The following is a 21,846-nucleotide window of genomic DNA, read 5'->3' as shown; positions in this document are numbered from 1 at the left end:
CTGTCCCTCTAAGAAATTTCTGTCTATGTTGTGAAGATATTTTCCTAAGTTTTCTTCTAATAGTTTGCAATTTTTATAACTTTTATGCTTCATTCCATACTTCATTTTGAATTAATTTCTGTGTATGGAATGAGGTAGGGGTTTCCTACAAATAAATAAATAGTAATAATAACAAACGTAATAATAAACAACTCAATAAAAATGGGCAAAATTCTTGAACAGACACTTCACAAATTAACAATAAGATCAAGAAGTGCTCAAGGTCTTTAGTCATTAGGAAAACGCAAATTAATATCACATGCAGATATTGTACCTATAGGCTAAAATGGTTAAAATTAAAAAGATCGAAAACACTAAATGTTGTTAATATATGGGGTAATCAGAACTTTTATTCATTGCTGGTGGGGCTACAAAATGGTGCATCCACTTTGGAAAATTGTTTGGAGGTTTCTCCTAAAGTTAAACATTTACCTACCCTATGATTCAGCAATCCTATTCCTAGGCATTTACCCAAGAGAAATGAAAACATGTTCACAAGGAGACATGTGCAGGAATGCTCATAACAGCTTTACTCATAACGGCCCTGAACTGGAAACAATCCAAATATACAAAAACAAAAGAATTGATTAATAAGTTGAGGTATGATTATTTAAGAGGAAGCACCTAATAATAAAACAGAATGAACTTCTGTTACATACAACAACGTTGATGAAACTCCAAAATATTATATGGAATCAAAGAAGCCAGATGTGAAAGAGTACACACTGTACAATTTCATTTACCTTAAGTTCTACAAAAGGAAAAAATAATCTACGATGAAAGAAATCAGAACGTATTTTCCATCCTGCCAGAGGCAATAACAGTTCTGATTTCTTTCATCACACCTACAAGGTGGCATGAGGGAATCATCTGCAATGAGGCAAACACACTACAAAGGCGTGTGGTTTATACAGTGTACATATTTTCAAAAATATTTAGGACTCTCTGCTTTTTCACTGAATATAAATTATATCTCAATTTAGGAAAAACAAGGTGAAAAATGAAGCATTAATTATATTTGAAAGGGATATTTCACTGGAGGGGTAGGGCAGACCCCTATTTCAAAGACTGAAGGAATGCATTGCAAAAAAAGAAATGCAGGCCCTTCTTTCGAGAATTTTAGCTTTGAAGAGAGAGGGATGCCACTGTTGTCTGAAATGAAACACAGTAGCTTTGTTGTTGCTGTTTTAGGTAAAGATCTGATAATCTTTTTAGCCTAGGAGAAGGAATAGTTGAAGAAGATGGAGAAATAAAAAGAGTTAGATCAAGAAAGAACCCAAAACTGATAGTAATGCTTATGAAATGAGATTAACCCAACATAGGCCTGACACATCTGAATCCGTATCAGGTGAAACAAAATCTGCTTTGGGCCCTTAAATTCTTCTTAGCTTTTTTTTTTCCCCTATAATAACTCTGGCCTACATTATTACAGTTAAAAGCTAAATGCATGTCTACTTGAAATCATTTAAGAATTTTAGAAATGCTTGTGCAAATATAGCATTTAATAAAATTTAGTGTGTTCTCCTTCATTTTTTGCTTATTTGGTGAACCATTTGTTAGGGGTTGAGAAGACTTGAAGAAATTTCGTTATCCGAGCTCAAGGAACACAGATGTCATGTAAGTTTACACTTAATGTGAAAAGAAGCTACTTAAATGTCCTTGGAATTTTGCTCTCAAGTTCTTAAACTAGTGATCTCAACTCCTTAAGATTGTCATAATAATTCTCACAGCACAGTTTGGTTTTCCTGACCTCCTATCTGAAGCAAATGATGCTCTAGGACCTACTGTATTTTAAAATAAATATTACCTAAAATAATTTATATCTCAGAATTGTATAAAGGCTCCTGGGATAAAGAAATAGCTTGGGTGAGACAAAGATAAACACACAAAACAGAAAGCAAGATAAAGGATCTCTGCACACCAAGGAACATCTTTGGTATTGCTACATCTGGGATAAACAATAGGAAAGCTATTTAAGTTCTATATGTAGCTATAATCTATTTGGATGTCATACTGTTGAACTCAGGCTGTCATTTACTAATACTTTTCGTTGGCTCAAACTTTAATCTATTACATGTTTTATTTCCCAGTTTTACACTATTCTTTTATGGGGGCTGAGTGGATTCACGGTGTTCATTTCTATCTGTTATTATTTTATCTAGATTTGTAGATACTAAATTTATTGTACTTGACACAAACAATATCACCTTATTCATCCTAATTTACCAATTCTTATAGTGGATTTGAGCAGAATGCTGACCCTATAGGGAGAATGATATATGGGAATGATATATGGGATTACACAAGCACAAAAGATATTAGTGTTCCCTAACTTTCCTGAAAATACAGGAGGATTCCATCAAGGAGGGTTTTTCTTGGGAATGGGAACCTGGAATTTTGAGAGCAATTTATAGCACAGTGGTTAGAGCACCGGCTTTGAAGCCAGAGTATCTGGTTTCAGAAGTTACTTAGTCTTGGTGTGCCTCAATGTACTCTTCTGTGAAATGGAGTTTGTAACAGCTCTGTGAAGTAATAACAGCTGTGAGGAATGAAGGAGATAATACAAGTAGCATTGAGAATAGTGGGGTACTCCGTAAAGATTAGCCATTATTACTGGAGTGACAATAAATAGCTTCTTGCTTCCAGTAGTTTCTCTATCTTACATACATATACAACACACAAAACTGAACTCTGGATTTATGTTCCAAATATGTCGGAATTCACATAGCCATTGCTCCGGATTCATGACCTCTCAACATAGAATTCTAGCTAAACAGCACCATTTCTTCTTCTATAACCAACTATGAATTCATTTATCAAATGCAGGCCAGAATCTCTGTGCAGCTCAAGTAAAATTTCAAGTTTTGAAGCACACATCCCACATTCTTGTCCCTGTCTGCTCTCCGTGAATGCTCTCAAACCAATCTCCTTTCCTGAAATACTAGAAAGGGACTCTTTATTAAATACCTTGGTCCCTATTTTCTTCTTTATAATGTGGCTGCACTTGTTATTTCCAGGAGATCCCCACTTCTCCATTCAGTACAGAGATAGCCTGCCCTGAAATCTTTAATTACTGATTATACCATCCTCCTAATCTTCATTCCTTCTTGGTCTATTCACCCAAGGCTGATTTGTGTCTTCTGCCAAAGTCCCTATAGATGAAACTGCTTCTCAGTTAATGTACATCTGTCCGCCACCCCCACCCCCCAACTGATTTAGAAAAAAAAAAACCCTCCTATTCTGCAAAGAATGCCACTTAGAAAGGTTGTTAATCACCACATGCTTGTTCTGAATTGTATTGTTCTGCATTGTATCATGCTGCTCGATTGTAAGCTCCACAGGGCAGAGCTTTTGTTTGCCGTGCCCTGACTATTGTTCAGTGCAGTGTACATTGATGGCACTATAGAAAATACAAACAATAGCTTTTTCCACGTTTTTCCATTTTAATTGTCAAATGAGATGGTATAAAAGCACAATTCACACAAGTTGAGTACACAGCAAGTTAGCTGAAATTGCTAAAATAAACCATGTGAGTTTAGAGGCTAAGTCTGTCTTTTTAAAAGCATCATTTGCAACTCTTGTCCATTTGTCGTTACTTTTCCCTAAAAATTACCTGAAAGTCTAACTTGTCTATTTAAATGATTGCAGGTTACCCTCAACTCATTTGACTTAGAGGAAAACTTTGTGGGCATTGAATCTGGTACCTGAAATATAATTGGCACTGCCCAAAACTGTAGGGATTAAAGGCAGTGTCTGTTAAAGCCTTTTCACAAACTGACTCTATAAAAGTTGCCATTTTCCAGTAAAGTTCACAATTAGCACCACTGACAGCAGTTAACACATGTTAACCTGTGTTTTTTTGTGGGGAAGTGATTAAAAAAAAAACATAAATAAATGCTAATCTCTTGCCAGGGCACAGGTTGCCTTATCTCTAGGAAATTCATACAAGGCAAGCATAGCTCAGACAGTTGCCAAGTATTTCAACTGCTTCTGCCTGACATTAGCTCCTACAGCACATCTCAGATGGGACTGTTTCTCTGGATTCAATATCTTACTAAATAGAATGTTGATTGAATGGTCAAAGCTCTAGATGGACTCTAAGAAATAGCAATATTACAGAAGACAGACGTATAAATACCATAAATATAAAAGCAGATTCCAGGAAAATTGACTTATAAATGGACACCACACAGGTCTCAATGTAAGGCTTCCCCAAAGTCTCAAATATAAATATAGACAATTTAAAAATAAACTCACAATGATATATTTTAGAAATTTTTATACAGGCTTAAGTGGTAAGTAATGGTATTTGATCTTTGAACACAGACTGGTACAGTGCAAAGTTTTCCCTATTTCTGAATCGCAAGAATTTCTCAGGGGATGTGCCAAAATGCAGATTCTCAGGCCCAATTCCATTGCTATTGACACAGGTCTTTGAAGGGAGAATTCTTGATATCTGTATTTTTAACAGTTCTCTGAGTTGATTCTTAGGATTAGGTAATAAGTGCCAGAATGGTAAAATGGGAAAATGAAACTGGAAATATCAAGCACTCAGCTCTCGGTTGGATTGTTTTTCTGCTGTCAGATGCCTTCTTGTGGGTCTTACATCAGCTGCTTTGGCATTCCGAACCTTTTTTTTTTCTCAAATAGCAAAAGAAGGGTCTAGACTGGATATTCTCTAAAGTACTTTTTTACTCCAACATTCATTCTATGATTCCAATTAAGAAAATGAGCTGGTTCATATTGTTTTCTGATTCATCTTTACATATCTGAAAGATTAAGCAAGCTTGCTAAGAACAAAGCACATTTGCTTTGTTCTCTCTTGATACGTATAACTCAAGACATTTCCCTACTGCAGGCCAACGTGTTAACACTAATGCAGGAAAAGGCTTCCTTGAGAAATCTTGATTTTGGGGGTGTTTGGAAGTGGATAAGCAGTAAGTAAAAGTGTGTGATACGAAGACTAAATTAGGTCTTCGAAGGCTCTTTAAATATCTATTCACGATATGGCCACCAGCCCCCGGAGAGTCAAATTATTCTTAAGATTCTTTCATAAGATAATGGAGACTAATTTGAAGAAGTAAATAGTAATCGCAATGTTAAGCATTTCAAACTACCTTTATGATTATTTTTGGAACTCCCCAAGCTGACAGATTTACTTGATGCTACGTCCTTTTCCCTCTTCCTTTAAAAAAGCATTTTACATAATCCGGCATTACCTATTTTATATATGTGGCATTTTGCTTAGCATTAAAGTAGTTTATTTGCAGAAGATCTTTTACATACTATTCTGGGGAACAGCCTGCTACCCTCTTCAAGTAGCAGCAAAAGATGCAGGGATGCTTGTTTAAATGTGACTTCTCTTAACAGCTTGTTGAGATAGGGAGCAGAACAAGACGTAAACATTATTAAAATAGTCTATAATGCCAAATGCAAGGAAGCAAATGCCAAATATTCTCCAAAAGTAGCATGGAACTGACAAGGAAGTCATACTCCAGTATTTACACTCTTGCTTTACGACAACTTACCAGGGTTCACGCACCAGCCACGTGTTCTAATCGGTATGCTCCAACTGCACCCCTTCTCTGCCCAACGGCTCTGCAGAGAAAACAACAGGTGTTTCTAGTCAAATAATCTAGTGGAACACAATCAGTAAAGACCCAGATGGGTCTAGTAACCCACAAATTTGCTTTAAGATTTTCTTTTAATAGTCTCCTTTGGTTTTCTGGTCTTTGGGAAACACACATACACACACACACACACTCACACAGATGCACACAAGGTTGTTTGTTGGAGGGTGGAAGGCTCAAGAGGGAGGGGATAGGGGGATATATGCATGCATATGGCTGATTCACTTTGTTGTACAACAGAAACTAACACAGTATTGTGGAGAAATTATACTCCAATAAAGATCTATTAAAAGTTTTTTTAAAAAAGTGAATCTTTCGGAATTCAAAAAAAAAAAAAAAAAAAAAACTTATCCCCCCACCGTTGTTTTCCCAACCTGACAACAAAGGCTTAAGAACGGAACAGACGCATTTTATTTATGGCTCTCACAAAAGGAATACAAACATAGGGATTTCTGATAACGGGGACTACTTTAAATGTAACCACCACGGCCCTTTGTAAAACACTAGCTGCTCTATGCTTGTACATGAACAGAGTTCAAATGCAGAGCTGACAATAGCTAAGTTCTTGGGATCCTCTTTTGAATACTGTGTACAAGAGTGTGGCGAGGAGCATGGAAGCTGTTTCTGCTAAGCAAGAATTTTAATCTGTACCCTCTGGCCTCTTGGAAGTCTGAAGGTTTTGTAAGGATGAGGCAGGGTTTACCCGTGCCCTGAAAAAAGATGATGTTATAGGTTGTTTTCCCTGGCAACAAGATATGTACGTGGTCCCTCCAAGGAAACTAACCCTGCGTGACAGCTGGTGAGTCTCACGTTACTTGAATTGGTTTTCTGGTGGTTAATCCAATTCCAGGCATTAATTGACAGTGGCTAGACATGACAGAGCTATTTTGGTTTTTGCTTTTTTACTATAGAATCTGGAAGATTAAAAAAAAAAAAAAAATTCCTCAGGTTGCCAGATAGCTCATTGTGAAATCTTCATCGAGATATAGGAAATTTTGTTCTCTGTGATTTTTTTGGTATCACTGCCTCATTGTTAAGACTGAACTCTTGGCTGTTCTAATTTGCAATGTGCTTATCCGTCATATTCCACTGCCAATTGCGGAAATACTGTTATTGAGTGACAATACCTTAAATAGATTTTAAGCTCCTACAAGTTAGATATAGTAGATTTTTGGACACATAGCTGACATATGTTGAATGAATAAATAAATATTGGTAATGGGAATGATATTAATGATTAATGTTTATCAATGCTTATTATGTGCCAGGCACTATGCTACATATCTTATTTGCATTATTTCATCTAATCCTCAAAAAAACCCTTTAAGTTAAATATTTTTCACAAAAAATAACAGAATAAGTAATTTGCTCAAGATCATAATAAATCAGTGGACAGGAAACTAGTCATGTCTTGCTACTTATTCATTACTTTAGAATGCCTCATAAAGGACGTGTACCTAATAAGACTCAAGTAAAAATACAGATGGAAAGATAAGTCACATTTTTAACATATTATCTTATAGTATAATGTTCAGCAAATGAGCACGGTACACGATAATAGATGTAATAAAATTTTCAAACACACACAAATATATACACATATGTATGTATATATATATACTTATATTTCTTTACTCTTACACATATTCTTATATGCAAAATGTGAACACAACTTTCTTCCTCTTTTATTTTTTACTTTTTAACATCTTTATTAGAATATAATTGCTTTACAATGGTGTGTCAGTTTCTGCTTTATAACAAAGTGAATCAGTTATACATATACATATGTCCCCACATCTCTTCGCTCTTGCATCTCCCTCCCTCCCACCCTCCCTCCCTCCCTATCCCACCCCTCTAGGTGGTCACAAAGCACTGAGCTGATCTCCCTGTGCTATGTGGCTGCTTCCCACTAGCTATCTATTCTAAGTTTGACATTGTATATATGTCCATGCCACTCTCTCACTTTGTCCCAGCTTACCCTTCCCCCTCCCCGTATTCTCAAGTCCATTCTCTAGTAGGTCTGTGTCTTTATTCCCGTCTTGCCTCTAGGTTCTTCTGACCATTTTCTTTACTTTTTTTTTTTTTTTAGATTCCATATATATGTGTTAGCAAACGATATTTCTTTTTCTCTTTCTGACTTACTTCACTCTGTATGACAGTCTCTAGGTCCATCCACCTCACTACAAATAACTCACTTTCGTTCCTTTATATGGTTGAGTAATATTCCATTGTATATATGTGCCACATCTTCTTTATCCATTCATCCAATGATGGACACTTAGGTTGCTTCCATGTCCTGGCTATTGTAAACAGAGATGCAATGAATATTATGGTACATGACTCTTTTTGAATTATAGTTTTCTCAAGGTACATGCCCAGTAGGGGGATTGTTGGGTCATATGATAGTTCTATTTTTAGTTTTTTAAGGAACCTCCATACTGTTCTCCATAGTGGCTGTATCAATTTACATTCCCACCAACAGCGCAAGAGGGTTCCCTTTTCTCCACACCCTCTCCAGCATTTATTGTTTGTAGATGTTTTGATGATGGCCATTCTGACCAGTGTGAGATGATATCTCATTGTAGTTTTGATTTGAATTTCTCTAATAATTAATGATGTTGAGCATTCTTTCATGTGTTTGCTGGCAATCTGTATATCTTCTTTGGAGAAATGTCTATTTAGGTCTTCTGCCCATTTTTGGATTGGGTTGTTTGTTTTTTTCATATTGAGCTGCATGAGTTGCTTGTATGTTTTGGAGATTAATCCTTTGTCAGTTGCTTCATTTGCAAATATTTTCTCCCATTCTGAGGGTTGTCTTTTCATCTTGTTTATGGTTTCCTTTGTTGTGCAAAAGCATTTAAGTTTCATTAGGTCCCATTTGTTTATTTGTTTTTATTTTGATTTCTCTAGGAGGTGGGTCAAAAAGGATCTTGCTGTGATTTATGTCATAGTGTTCTGCCTATGTTTTCCTCTAAGAGTTTGATGGTGTCTGGCCTTACATTTAGGTCTTTAATCCATTTTTAGTTTATTTTTGTGTATGATGCTAGGGAGTGTTCTAATTTCATTCTTTTACATGTAGCTGTCCAGTTTTCCCAGCACCACTTATTGAAGAGGCTGTCTTTTCTCCACTGAATATGCTTGCCTCCTTTATCAAAGATAAGGTGACCATATGTGCGTGGGTTTATCTCTGGGCTTTCTATCCTGTTCCATTGATCTATATTTCTGTTTTTGTGCCAGTACCATACTGTCTTGATTACTGTAGCTTTGTAGTATAGTCTGAAGTCAGGGAGCCTGATTCCTCCAGCTCCGTTTTTCTTTCTCAAGATTGCTTTGGCTATTCGGGGTCTTTTGTGTTTCCATACAAATTGTGAAATTTTTTGCTCTAGTTCTGTGAAAAATGCCAGTGGTAGTTTGATAGGGATTGCATTGAATCTGTAGATTGTTTTGGGTAGTATAGTCATTTTCACAATGTTGATTCTTCCAATCCAAGAACATGGTATATCTCTCCATCTATTTGTATCATCTTTAATTTCTTTCCTCAGTGTCTTATAATTTTCTGCATACAGTTCTTTTGTCTCCTTAGGTAGGTTTATTCCTAGATATTTTATTCTTTTTGTTGCAATGGTAAATAGGAGTGTTTTCTTAATTTCACTTTCAGGTTTTTCATCATTAGTGTATAGGAATGCAAGAGATTTCTGTGCATTAATTTTGTATCCGGCTACTTTACCAAATTCATTGATTAGCTCTAGTAGTTTTCTGGTAGCATCTTTCGGATTCTCTATGTATAGTATCATGTCATCTGCAAACAGTGACAGCTTTACTTCTTCTTTTCCGATTTGGATTCCTTTTATTTCTTTTTCTTCTCTGATTGCTGTGGCTAAAACTTCAGAAACTATGTTGAATAATAGTGGTGAGAGTGGGCAACCTTGTCTTGTTCCTCATCTTAGTGGAAATGGTTTCAGGTTTTCACCACTGAGGACGATGTTGGCTGTGTGTTTGTCATATATGACCTTTATTATGTTGAGGCAAGTTCCCTCTATGCCTACTTTCTGGAGGGTTTTTATCATAAATGGGTGTTGAATTTTGTCAAAAGCTTTCTCTGCATCTATTGAGAAGATCATATGGTTTTTCTCCTTCAATTTGTTAATATGGTGTATCACGTTGACTGATTTGCGTATATTGAAGAATCCTTGCATTCCTGGGATAAACCCCACTTGATCATAATGTATGATCCTTTTAATGTGCTGTTGGATTCTGTTTGCTAGTATTTTGTTGAGGATTTTTGCATCTCTGTTCATCAGTGATATTGGCCTGTAGTTTTCTTTCTTTCTGACATCTTTGTCTGGTTTTGGTATCAGAGTGATGGTGGCCTCGTAGAATGAGTTTGGGAGTGTTTCTCCCTCTGCTATATTTTGGAAGAGTTCGAGAAGGATAGGTGTCAGCTCTTCTCTAAATGTTTGATAGAATTCGCCTTTGAGGCCATCTGGTCCTGGGCTTTTGGTTGTTGGAAGATTTTTAATCACAGTTTCAATTTCAGTGCTTGTGATTGGCCTGTTCATATTTTCTATTTCTTCCTGGTTCAGTCTCCGAAGGTTGTGCATTTCTAAGAATTTGTCCATTTCTTCCAGGTTGTCCATTTTATTGGCATATAGTTGTTTGTAGTAAACTCTCATGATCCTTTGTATTTCTGCAGTGTCAGTAGTTACTTCTCCTTTTTCATTTCTAATTCTACTGATTTGAGTCTTCTCCCTTTTTTTTCTTGATGATTCTGGCTAATGGTTTATCAATTTTGTTTATCTTCTCAAAGAACCAGCTTTTAGTTTTACTGATTTTTGCTATCGTTTCCTTCATTTCCTTTTCATTTATTTCTGATCTGATCTTTATGATTTCTTTCCTTCTGCTAACTTTGGGTTTTTTTTGTTCTTCTTTCTCTAATTGCTTTAGGTGTAAGGTTAGGTTGTTTATTTGAGATGTTTCTTGTTTCTTAAGGTAGGCTTGTATAGCTATAAACTTCCCTCTTAGAACTGCATTTGTTGCATCCCATAGGTTTTGGGTCATTGTGTTTTCATTGTCATTTGTTTCTAGATATTTTTTGATTGCCTCTTTGATTTCTTCAGTGATCTGTTATTAAGTAGTGTGTTGTTTAACCTCCATGTGTTTGTATTTCTTACAGATTTTTTCCTGTAATTGATATCTAGTCTCATAGCGTTGTGGTCGGAAAAGATACTTGACACAATTTCAATTTTCTTAAATTTACCAAGGCTTGATTTGTGACCCAAGATATGATCTATCCTGGGGAATGTTCCAGGAGCACTTGAGAAGAATGTGTATTCTGTTGTTTTTGGATGGAATGTCCTATAAATATCAATTGAGTCCATCTTGTTTAATGTATCATTTAAAGCTTGTGTTTCCTTATTTATCTTCATTTTGGATGATCTGTCCATTGGTGAAAGCGGGGTGTTAAAGTCCCCTACTATGATTGTGTTACTGTCGATTTCCTCTTTTATGGCTGTTAGCATTTGCCTTATGTATCGAGGTGTTCCTATGTTGGGTGCATAAATATTTACAATTGTTATATCTTCTTTTTGGATTGATCCCTTGATCATTATGTAGTGTCTTTCTTTGTCTTTTGTAATAGTCTTTATTTTAAAGTCTATTTTGTCTGATACGAGAATTGCTACTCCAGCTTTCTTTTGATTTCCATTTGCATGGAATATCTTTTTCCATCCCCTCACTTTCAGTCTGTATGTGTCCCTAGGTCTGAAGTGGGTCTCTTGTAGACAGCATATATATGGGTCTTGTTTTTGTATCCATTCAGCCAGTCTACATCTTTTGGTTGGAGCATTTAATCAATTTACATTTAAGGTAATTATCAATATGTATGTTCCTATTACCATGTTCTTAATTGTTTTGGTTTTATTATTGTAGGTCTTTTCCTTCTCTTGTGTTTCCTGCCTAGAGAAGTTCCTTTAGCATTTGTTGTAAAGCTGGTTTGGTGGTGCTGAATTCTCTTAGCTTTTGCTTGTCTGTAAAGCTTTTAATTTCTCCACGAAATCTGAATGAGATCCTTGCTGGGTAGAGTAATCTTGGTTGTAGGTTTTTCTCTTTCATCACTTTAAATATGTCATGCCACTCCCTTCTGTCTTTCAGAGTTTCTGCTGAAAGATCAGCTGTTAACCTTATGGGGATTCCCTTATGTGTTACTTGTTGTTTTTCCCTTGCTGCTTTTAATATTTGTTCTCTGTATTTAATTTTTGATAGTTTGATTAATATGTGTCTTGGCGTGTTTCTCCTTGGATTTATCCTGTATGGGACTCTCTGTGCTTCCTGGACTTGACTGACTATTTCCTTTTCCATATTAGGGAAGTTTTCAACTATAATCTCTTCAAATATTTTCTCAGTCCTTTTCTTTTTCTCTTCTTCTTCTGGGACCCCTATAATTTGAATGTTGGTGCGTTTAATGTTGTCCCAGAGCTCTCTGAGACTGTCCTCAATTCTTTTCATTTTTTTTTTCTTTATTAGGCTCTGTAGTAATTATTTTCACTATTTTATCTTCCAGGTCACTTCTCCGTTCTTCTGCCTCAGTTATTCTGCTATTCATCCCTTCTAGAGAATTTTAAATTTTACTTATTGTGTTGTTTATCTGTTTGCTCTTTAGTTCTTCTAGGTCCTTGTTAAACGTTTCTTGTATTTTCTCCATTCTATTTCCAAGATTTTGGATCATCTTTACTATCATTATTCTGAATTCTTTTCAGGTAGACTGCCTATTTCCTCTTCATTTGTTATGTCTGGTGGGTTTTTGCCTTGCTCCTTCATCTGCTGTGTGTTTCTCTGTCTTCTCATTTTGCTTCACTTACTGTGTTTGGGGTCTCCTTTTCACAGGCTGCAGGTTCGTAGTTTCCGTTGTTTTTGGTGTCTGTCCCCAGTGGCTATGGTTGGTTCAGTGGGTTGTGTAGGCTTCCTGGTGGAGGGGACTAGTGCCTGTGTTCTGGTGGATGAGGCTGGATCTTGTCTTTCTGGTGGGCAGGTCCACGTCTGGTGGTGTGTCTTGGGGTGTCTGTGGCCTTATTATGATTTTAGGCAGCCTCTGTGCTAATGGATGGGGTTGTGTTCCTGTCTTACTAGTTGTTTGGCCTAGGGTATCTAGCACTGTATCTTGCTGATCATTGAGTGAAGCTGGGTCTTGCGTTGAGATGGAGATCTCTGGGAGATTTTCATCGTTTGATATTACGTGGAGCTGGGAGGTCTCTTGTGGACCAGTGTCCTGAACTTGGCTCTCCCACCTCAGAGGCCAGCCCTGATGCCTGGCTGGAGCACCAAGAGCCTTTCATCCACACGGCTCAGAATAAAAGGGAGAAAAAATAGAAAGAAAGAAGATAAGATAAAATAAAGTAAAGTAAAATAAAATAAAGTTATTAAAATAAAAAATAAAAAATAATTATTAAGAACAAAAATTTTTTTAAATAATAAAAGAAAAAAAAACCAGACAGACAGAACCCTAGGACAAATGGTAAAAGCAAAGCTATACAGACAAAATCACACACAGAAGCATACACATACACACTCACAAAAAGAGAAAAAGGGGGAAAATATATATATATCGTTGCTCCCAAAGTCCACCTCCTCAATTTGGGATGATTCGTTGTGTATTCAGGTATTCCACAGATGCAGAGTACATCACGTTGATTGTGGAGCTTTAATCCGCTGCTTCTGAGGCTGCTGGGAGAAATTTCTCTTTCTCTTCTTTGTTTGCACAGCTCCCGGGTTTCAGCTTTGGATTCGCCCGCCTCTGCGTGTAGGTCGCCTGAGGGCGTCTATTCTTCGCTCAGATAGGACAGGGTTAAAGGAGCAGCTGCTTCGGCGGCTCTGGCTCACTCAGGCCAGGGGGAGGGAGGGGTCCGGATGCGGGGCGAGCCTGCGGCGGCAGAGGCCGGCGTGACGTTGCACCAGCCTGAGGCGCGCCGTGCGTTCTCCCGGGGAAGTTGTCTCTGGATCCCAGGACCCTGGCGGTGGCGGGCTGCACAGGCTCCCGGGAGGGGCAGTGTGGATAGTGACCTGTGCTCGCACACAGGCTTCTTGGTGGCGGCAGCAGCAGCCTTAGCGTCTCATGCCTGCCTCTGGGGTCCGCGCTGATAGCCGCGGCTCGCGCCCGTCTCTGGAGCTCGTTTAGGCGGCGCTCTGAATCCCCTCTCCTTGCGCGCCGCGAAACAAAGAGGCAAGAAAAAGTCTCGACTCTTCGGCAGCTCCAGACCTTTTCCCGGACTCCCTCCCGGCTAGCTGTGGCGCACTAGCCCCCTTCCAGCTGTGTTCACGCCACCAACCCCAGTCCTCTCCCTGCGGTCTGACCTCCGAAGCCCGAGCCTCGGCTCCCAGCCCCCACCCGCCCCGGCCGGTGAGCAGACAAGCCCCTCGGGCTGGTGAGTGCTGGTCGGCACAGATCCTCTGTGCAGGAATCTCTCTGCTTTGCCCTCCGCACCCCTGTGGCTGCGCTCTCCTCCGTGGCTCCGATGCTTCCCGCCCTCCGCCACCTGCAGTCTCCGCCCGCGAAGGGCCTTCCTAGTGTGTGGAAACTTTTCCTCCTACACAGCTCCCTCCCAGAGGTGCAGGTCCTGTCCCTATTGTCTCTGTTTTTTCTTTTGCCCTACCCAGGTACATGGGGGGTTTCTTGCCTTTTGGGAAGTCTGAGGTCTTCTGCCAGCGTTCAGTAGGTGTTCTGTAGGAGTTGTTCCACACGTAGATGTATTTCTGATGTATTTGTGGGGAGGAACGTGAACTCCGCGTCTTCCTCTTCCACCATCTTGAAGCTCCTCCCACAACTTTCTTCTTACTGGTGAAACTGCAAGTGATTGTTTTCATTCTTTTTGCTTATTCTATTTTACTTTTCAAATTTAAACATGTATTAATCGTACAATAAATATTTTAAAAGATATTTAGCAATTTAGAACTCTGAGAATGTGATTAATGCAGTGTAACCCGGGCAGGTCTTCACGAAGGAAGGCAACTGAGCTAGTCTGAAGAATGTATCAGATTTAGGCAAATGGAGAAGGTGGAGAAAAGCAGCTAGAGAGAGGAGAAAACCTTTCTGGCAAACCCAGAGGCAAGAAAAAACATAGCATGTTCCAAGGACAAACACAGTCCAATTTTCCACACCAGATACAGGACAGTATATAAAAGAGAATGGGCCATATAGGGAGAGGTGTCTTCAGGATGAGTATATTCAGCCTTCCCCACACCATCCTAAAGAAGTCTGGATATATGTGAAGCCACACAAAAACTAAAATTGAATTCATTTCAAAATAGCATGTCAGTCATTTCAGTCAAGGTCCACTGTTTACACTCTGCCCTTTGTTCAACTCTTACATGGTACAAAGGTCCTAATAATTTAGATTGAAGCCAAGTCACATAAGGGCTTTGAAGACATTCAGACTTGACAATATAATTCTGTCTCTTGCAAAACTGGCCTAACAGTAGCAACTTCCTAGGATTGGGATGAGAAATACATAGATTACTGCAATGACAAGGACTTAGCACAATGCCAGGTACATGAAAAAACATTCTATAAACGGTAGCCATCAACACTTGTACACATTAGTTCTGTAGATAGCCCAAGTGGATAGTCACAGACAGAAGTGCTTGGCAGAGTGTTGAAAGCCATCTTGTAGGAGAATATTTTCTCCATCACATTCATATAGTCTACATACAGTCTACAATTTCTACTATTAGTCATCTTATTGGCATAACAGGCAAAAGTTCCTGCTTAGATGCAATAGGATTATTTAAGGAAATAGAAGACAGGAAAGAAACAAAATATTTACCAACAAACTGATATTTCCCCAGGCACTGTGCTAGGCACTTTACACACTTTTCTTTATTTAGGCCTCACAAAAAAACTGTTTTTATGGTTTCTGTTTTTAATCTCATTTCAAAAATAAGAAAACAGAAGCTACAAAAGAATAACAATTTACTAATGATTATTTGGATAGAACATGGAAAAAATGGAATTCTAAACATGTGACTCTGAAATTCATGGTCTTTCCATAAGAATTCATGCTTTATTAGAAAGAAGTAAGACACATGGTATAGTAGCAAGGGCCCAAGAAACATGAGTTCTGAGCTCACTAACCACCTCTTTACCTTTGCCAGATCATTTAATTTTCTGTACATAGGTGTATAGAATGTTCAAAAAAGGGATTCAGTTCTGTGAGTGTTTCAGAACCCTTTCTCTTCTAAAATCTATCAATTCTAATTATTTAAAGCCATTGACGATGGACACTTTTTAATAAGAACTAAGGCTTACACAGGCCTTACCTATGTGTCAGGAGCTGTTCTAAGTACTTTACAAATATTAACTCATTGAATTAATTGAACTCATTGAACAATACTTACGATGCAGTTATTATTATTAAATACTATTATCAATATTATACATATGAGGAAATTGAGGAACACAGATGTTAAGTAACATGTCCAAGGCCACATAAACAGCAAAAACAGGGTCCTTAACTGAAGAACTCTGGATCTGTTTTGTGGTTTTAATGGTTATTCAACCATCAGACCTTTGAATCAGGTTCTTCTGAGGAAAACAAAAAAAGTACATTTTGATTCAGAATGGTAAAGATCTGGTGCTTGAAAGTGAGCAAACTTGTGTAGCCAGAAAAGAATTATGAAGCTACTGAAAAGTGAAGTAGAAAAGGTAAAGGGGAAAGGAAAAAAGCTGAAATGCAAGCAGCTGCTGTGGGCTTCCAAATTCGCACAGACAGTTACAGTTTAATTATGTAGTTTAAGCTAGGCTGGAATCCAGTGTGCATCTTCAGGTCACAGATTTTTCATGGGAAACTATCCTTCCAGTTCTCAAGGGTAGTGGTTTTCAAAGTGTGGCCCTGAATGGGCAGCATCAGCATTGCCTAGAAACTTATGAATGTGATCCTGACCTGCTGAATCAGACACTCTGGGGAGTGCAGTCCAGCATATGTGTGTTAGTAAGCCCTCCAGGGGAGTCTAATGTTTGCTCATATTTGAGAACTCCTGCTTTAACACATGTGATTTGGACCACCTAATCTGGATCTGACTTATGAAACGGACTTTTTAATCAGAAGTGGTCAATCCTAACATAACATTGCCTACTCCTGAAAAGAGTTGTTAATTCACCCATGTGGAGCCCATGAAACACAATTTCGAGAATCTTATTGGAAATTTTGAGGGGACAACATGTGAGATTGGAACTGCTTGCCACTAGCATAGGAGAGCCTGCCTGAGAATGAAGTCAACACAGAGAAATGCAAAGGCGACCAAGATGGGTGGAGCTATGCCATCTTCTACCAGTATCTCTCTGCATCTGAGTTCTCTGCAACACAAATGATACACGGTTTCATGTTCATTTATTCATGTTGTTTCCTCTGCTTGCAATGTTCTTCCCACTTCTTTACTGTCCTCAGGCAGAATTAACCACTTCCTGTTCTCATTCATGCACCAATCTTTTCTTACACTGATCTAGCCTTAATTACCCTCTATTACTGTTCTTTGTGTATCTCCTCTCCCCTCTCAAAAGAGGATCTCCCTGAAGGTAGGCTGCTTCTTTTTATATTTGTATTCCTAGCACTCAGCATCATAATAGATGCTTAAAATGTTTGCTGAATAAATAACTTTCCTACATTCCTCATGGGATTATTGCAATGATCAAATGAGAATAAGACTTAGAATAGGCTTAGTAAGTTATAAAGCTCTATACAAACATGAGTCATATTTATAATTATTAGTCTTTTATCTTGTGGGCTCATCTTTACCACAAACGTGTCATCACATGGGATGACTGGGAAATAAGACTGGTAAACCCTGTAAATCTGTGATAAATTGATTATAAAAATGGCTGTAACTCTTGGCTGCTCCAAACATGAAATTAGCACATAAATACATAGAAAACTACCACTGTGATAGGACTATAAAAGAGAGATCAAGGTTCCCTGAGTATGTATTAATTAGAGATTTGACTTTGAGTGATTAAATGAAAGAGTAGCATAAAGGAGCAATTGAAATGAGACTCGGGCAAAGGGAAGAGCATGTATAAAGGCCCTGTGGCAGTAAGGCATTTGGGGTGAGGGGGGATGGAGAAGTAGAAAAAGACTATACCAGGCACTAGGCTATGTTAGGGAATTTGTTTTTTTTTTTTTCACCAAGAGTAATGAGAAATTATGGAAAGGTGTTAAGCAGAGGAATGACATGATCAGATTGGTATTTTAAAATACTACCCTGGATCTTGTGCCTTTAACATAGTTATCTCAGACCCCAACATGATATTTTATTGTTTTCACTACTTCTGAATTATAAGGTTAAAACACAATTGTTTTTAAGCTTTTAAAAATTATAATTATTTTATATTTTCTAACTTTCACTTGAACTATGATATTTGTTAAATACTAACCCCCTTTTCATCTGGGAGAGAGTCTACTCACCTATGCATTGTGAAAAGTAAAGTTTGAATTTAACAGATTCCAGTAACCCTCATTTAAGGACATGCCTCATTCAAAATTAAATTGCACTCAGACAAAAATTAATATACATGTATCTGATTCTTACACACATTATTAGAACATATTTACTAATTTCAAATGTCTATATTTAAAACATATTCTGGACTGCTTAAGCAAATTAGCACACAAAATTATTTTTAAAAATTATAAACGACAAATTTTACACATAAAACACTGCAGAAGGATTTGTTCTTATTCAATATTGAAATTAGAAATGATAAAACATGGGCACTTCCAGCCACTACTCTTACTTGACATCGAATTAAGGCAATATCACAGTAAATAGAAATATAGAAATCCCGAAGGAAATTCAGATCGGAAACAGAATGCTATAGTACAATCAATAACATGTATTGACTCTACGAGCCCTTAGTTTAGTCTAGTAAGAAAGTTTGTTACATTAATTTTCTCCAGATTCTGCATATTGTATTAACTTTATATTCTTTTAAAAACTGGTTTTGTTTAATTTGGATGTTCTAGCAATATTGCTTGCAGCTGTTTGACACCGCCCCACCTAAATCACAGATTTGACACTCCCACATCATCTTGGTGTTTCTTCCCTGCTACTTCAGGAACACATGATTGCTATTGTCAGCTACAATTACCACCCACTGCAGAGGTTTGCTGAAACTGATTAGCTAGAGAAGTTATATATGTTTTAGCAGCTTTGAGACAGAGCAAACTATACATGTAATTCACCATATGATGTTTACTTTGTATTCCAGTATAACAGAGGACAGAAAAGGCAAAGGATAGAGACAACCCTGTAATAAGGAGATAGCTTCGCAGACATAAACTCATCTTTGGCATCTTATGTCAGCTATGGCCCCTGTTCCCACTTTGGCCAGCATGTTCTAGGTGAGGAGTTCCCAAACGCAGTACTGTTGCCAGTTCTTTGTTGTGCGTGGCTGTCCTGCACATTGTAGGATATTAGCAGCATCCCTGGTCTCTATCCATTACACCCTCCCTCCAGGGTTGTCAAGCAATATGGTCTCCAGATCGCCAAATGTCCTCTGGGAAGCAAAATAGCTCCTGATTGAGAACCACTGTTCTGGGTCATACCCGTTTAGAGCTATGATACCTGCTTGCTCCTTCTTTCTTCCTGAAGTTGATATCTCCTGGAAATTATCTAGTTGTGCTACTGTTCATTAGCAAATAGGCTCCCAAGGAACACTGATCTACCCACCCTGATACCCTCCTGACCCTTACTCTGCCCTACCCACAAATTGGCTTATTTAATAAGAATTCTAGTAACAACAGACTTAAGGAAATGAAGAATAGCTACTATTATAAAATATTTATAATGTGCCAGGCCTTGTTTCTAAGCAAATTATATACATATATACCTTGTATAATCTTTATAAAAATCTCATGAGATTAGGTACTATTATCTTAATTTATAGCTGAGTGAATTGGCATTTAGAAAGGTTAAGCAACGCTCTTAGGAAAAAATCCAAAATTCTGACATTCTTTTCAAGGCCCTTTAGGATTTGGCCATAATTGCCCCTTCCAGCCCACCCACCCACTATGTAGACCAACCAGGCTTTACCTCAATTTCTCAAGCAAAGAGGTCAGTCTATAGGAATCCACAGATGCTGTCGCTACTCTGGCAAATTTGCTTCTCTGAATTCCCCCCTCCCAAATGGCCCGTTCATTCTTTGGCTTCAACCTGGACATCTTCTCTTAGACATGCTTCATCCAACCCCACATGATTAGGTCTTCCTTTTGGAGGTTCACTGTACTTGCTATTTAACTGTCCTTGTCTGTTTCTTACACTTGTCTGTGATGCCTCTTAAGTAATGCACTTTGCTTAATCCACTGCTATTTCCCCAGTGTCTAGAACAGTGCTGGGCTCACAGTTACCACTGTGTAAATGTTACTGACTGACAGAATGAATGACTATCCCCCAAACCATTAAGCTCAGAAGTTGTGGAACAGGGATTTTAACTCAGGTCTTTTGAAGCCACTTTCCAAATTCTTGGGCTTATTAGAGCACACCCATCGGAAAAGTTTTTCTATCTTGCTGGCTTCATTTTAGCCCTTCCTAACTACCAACCATGACCTTGTATAAAGCAAACTTGAGATATGTAGCTATCATGTGATCTGAACTCAGAAATAGTAATGACTCAGACTATTATTTGTCATTCCATAGAACACACACCTAAAAAGAGGAAGTGGACTATTCAATTAAAAAATATCAAAATTGGATGACTTTAATAAAAATCACAACCAACAATAAACCATTAGAAAAAAAAAAAACATGTACTAGATATTATCAATTCACATGATAATGAGTTTAATACTGTGGTGCAGTTTCAAATGCCAAGTATCACCCTCTGTGACTGTTAACAAATGGAGTTCCACCATGTGTGAAAATTTCATGATGATACAATCTGTGCTTCCCAATATATTTCAATAGATAGCAAGTGGTTATGGTTAAGACTTTTCTAGCCAGTCTTCAGATTTCATTAAACTTCACTATGATCGGATGACCTCCTCAAATCCAGTAACAGGCAGTGGCACAATTCATTGCAAATGAACAAATGGATATGTTTACAATAGCTAAAGTACCTTGTAAAATATGTTTAATTATGCATAGGTTAACAGCTATTTGTTTAGTGCACTGTATATAGGATGAGATACTCAAGTCAGAGGGAATATATAACCTATTGGAAAAGGATATTAAAGACAGCTACTGTGTAAACATCCACTTTGGAGCTGGATGCCAAATGTCAACACTCCAAATACATGAGTAACTGCATTTTCTTATCTTTCCTACTGTTTGTGGCTTTGTAATTAGTCCACTGGGCAATGGCAAGATGGCGAAGAGGCTATTAGTCTAAATTCATGATTTAATTCTACATTGAAAAAAAAAGAACCTCTTAGCTGGTAGCTAAAGCTTAAATTCTGAACCCAACTTAAAAACAAATGAAGAAATAAATTTAAAATAAAATGAAACAAAGATGAACTGACCCCCATGTCCACGAACAACAACAAAATCTCCGGAAGGCCAGTTCCCTTAACGCTTCACCTTGGGGAATCCAAAGTAGTAAATAATATGGTGGCTATGAAAATAACTATAATTCTTTCACACTAACAGCAATGACTTGAATCTCTATAATTGGATTATATATTATCCTATATAAAGTTTTTTGGACTGTTCTCTCAAATTACTCATATTGCCTGCCACTGCTTGGATCTCCTTTGGAAGCAAAGTTGGTATATCATATTTTTTTTCTGCTTAAGCATATATTTATATGCATAATAAATGATAAAAATTCCTAGATGAAAAATATTTTAAAAATTAATTTCCCTTAGCCCACTCTCTTCTGCCTATGGATAGAAGGGAAATTTCCACATCTTCTGTCAGCTTATCTTTTGATTTTTTTCACTTCTTTCTCAGTCCAACAGGAAATTGAATAGATATAAAAAATAAATGTGTTGAAATGTTTGCAAGGAGAACCTGGTGGCTTATAGAAGATTATTAAATGATGATTGGGAAAAGGGAAATCAGAAAGAGATCTTAATTGTATCAAAGACTTCCTATGTGACAATAACAGTGGTATTCTTTTTAAAAAATGGTGTATCATGTAATCATTACTAAAGCTCCATAAAATAGGAATTATTGTTATCTTAATTTTATTTTCCTG

The sequence above is a fragment of the Eubalaena glacialis genome, chromosome 4, assembly GCF_028564815.1.
Source record: "Eubalaena glacialis isolate mEubGla1 chromosome 4, mEubGla1.1.hap2.+ XY, whole genome shotgun sequence".
Lineage (NCBI taxonomy): Eukaryota > Metazoa > Chordata > Mammalia > Artiodactyla > Balaenidae > Eubalaena > Eubalaena glacialis.
Note: the sequence above shows the minus strand (reverse complement) of the source record.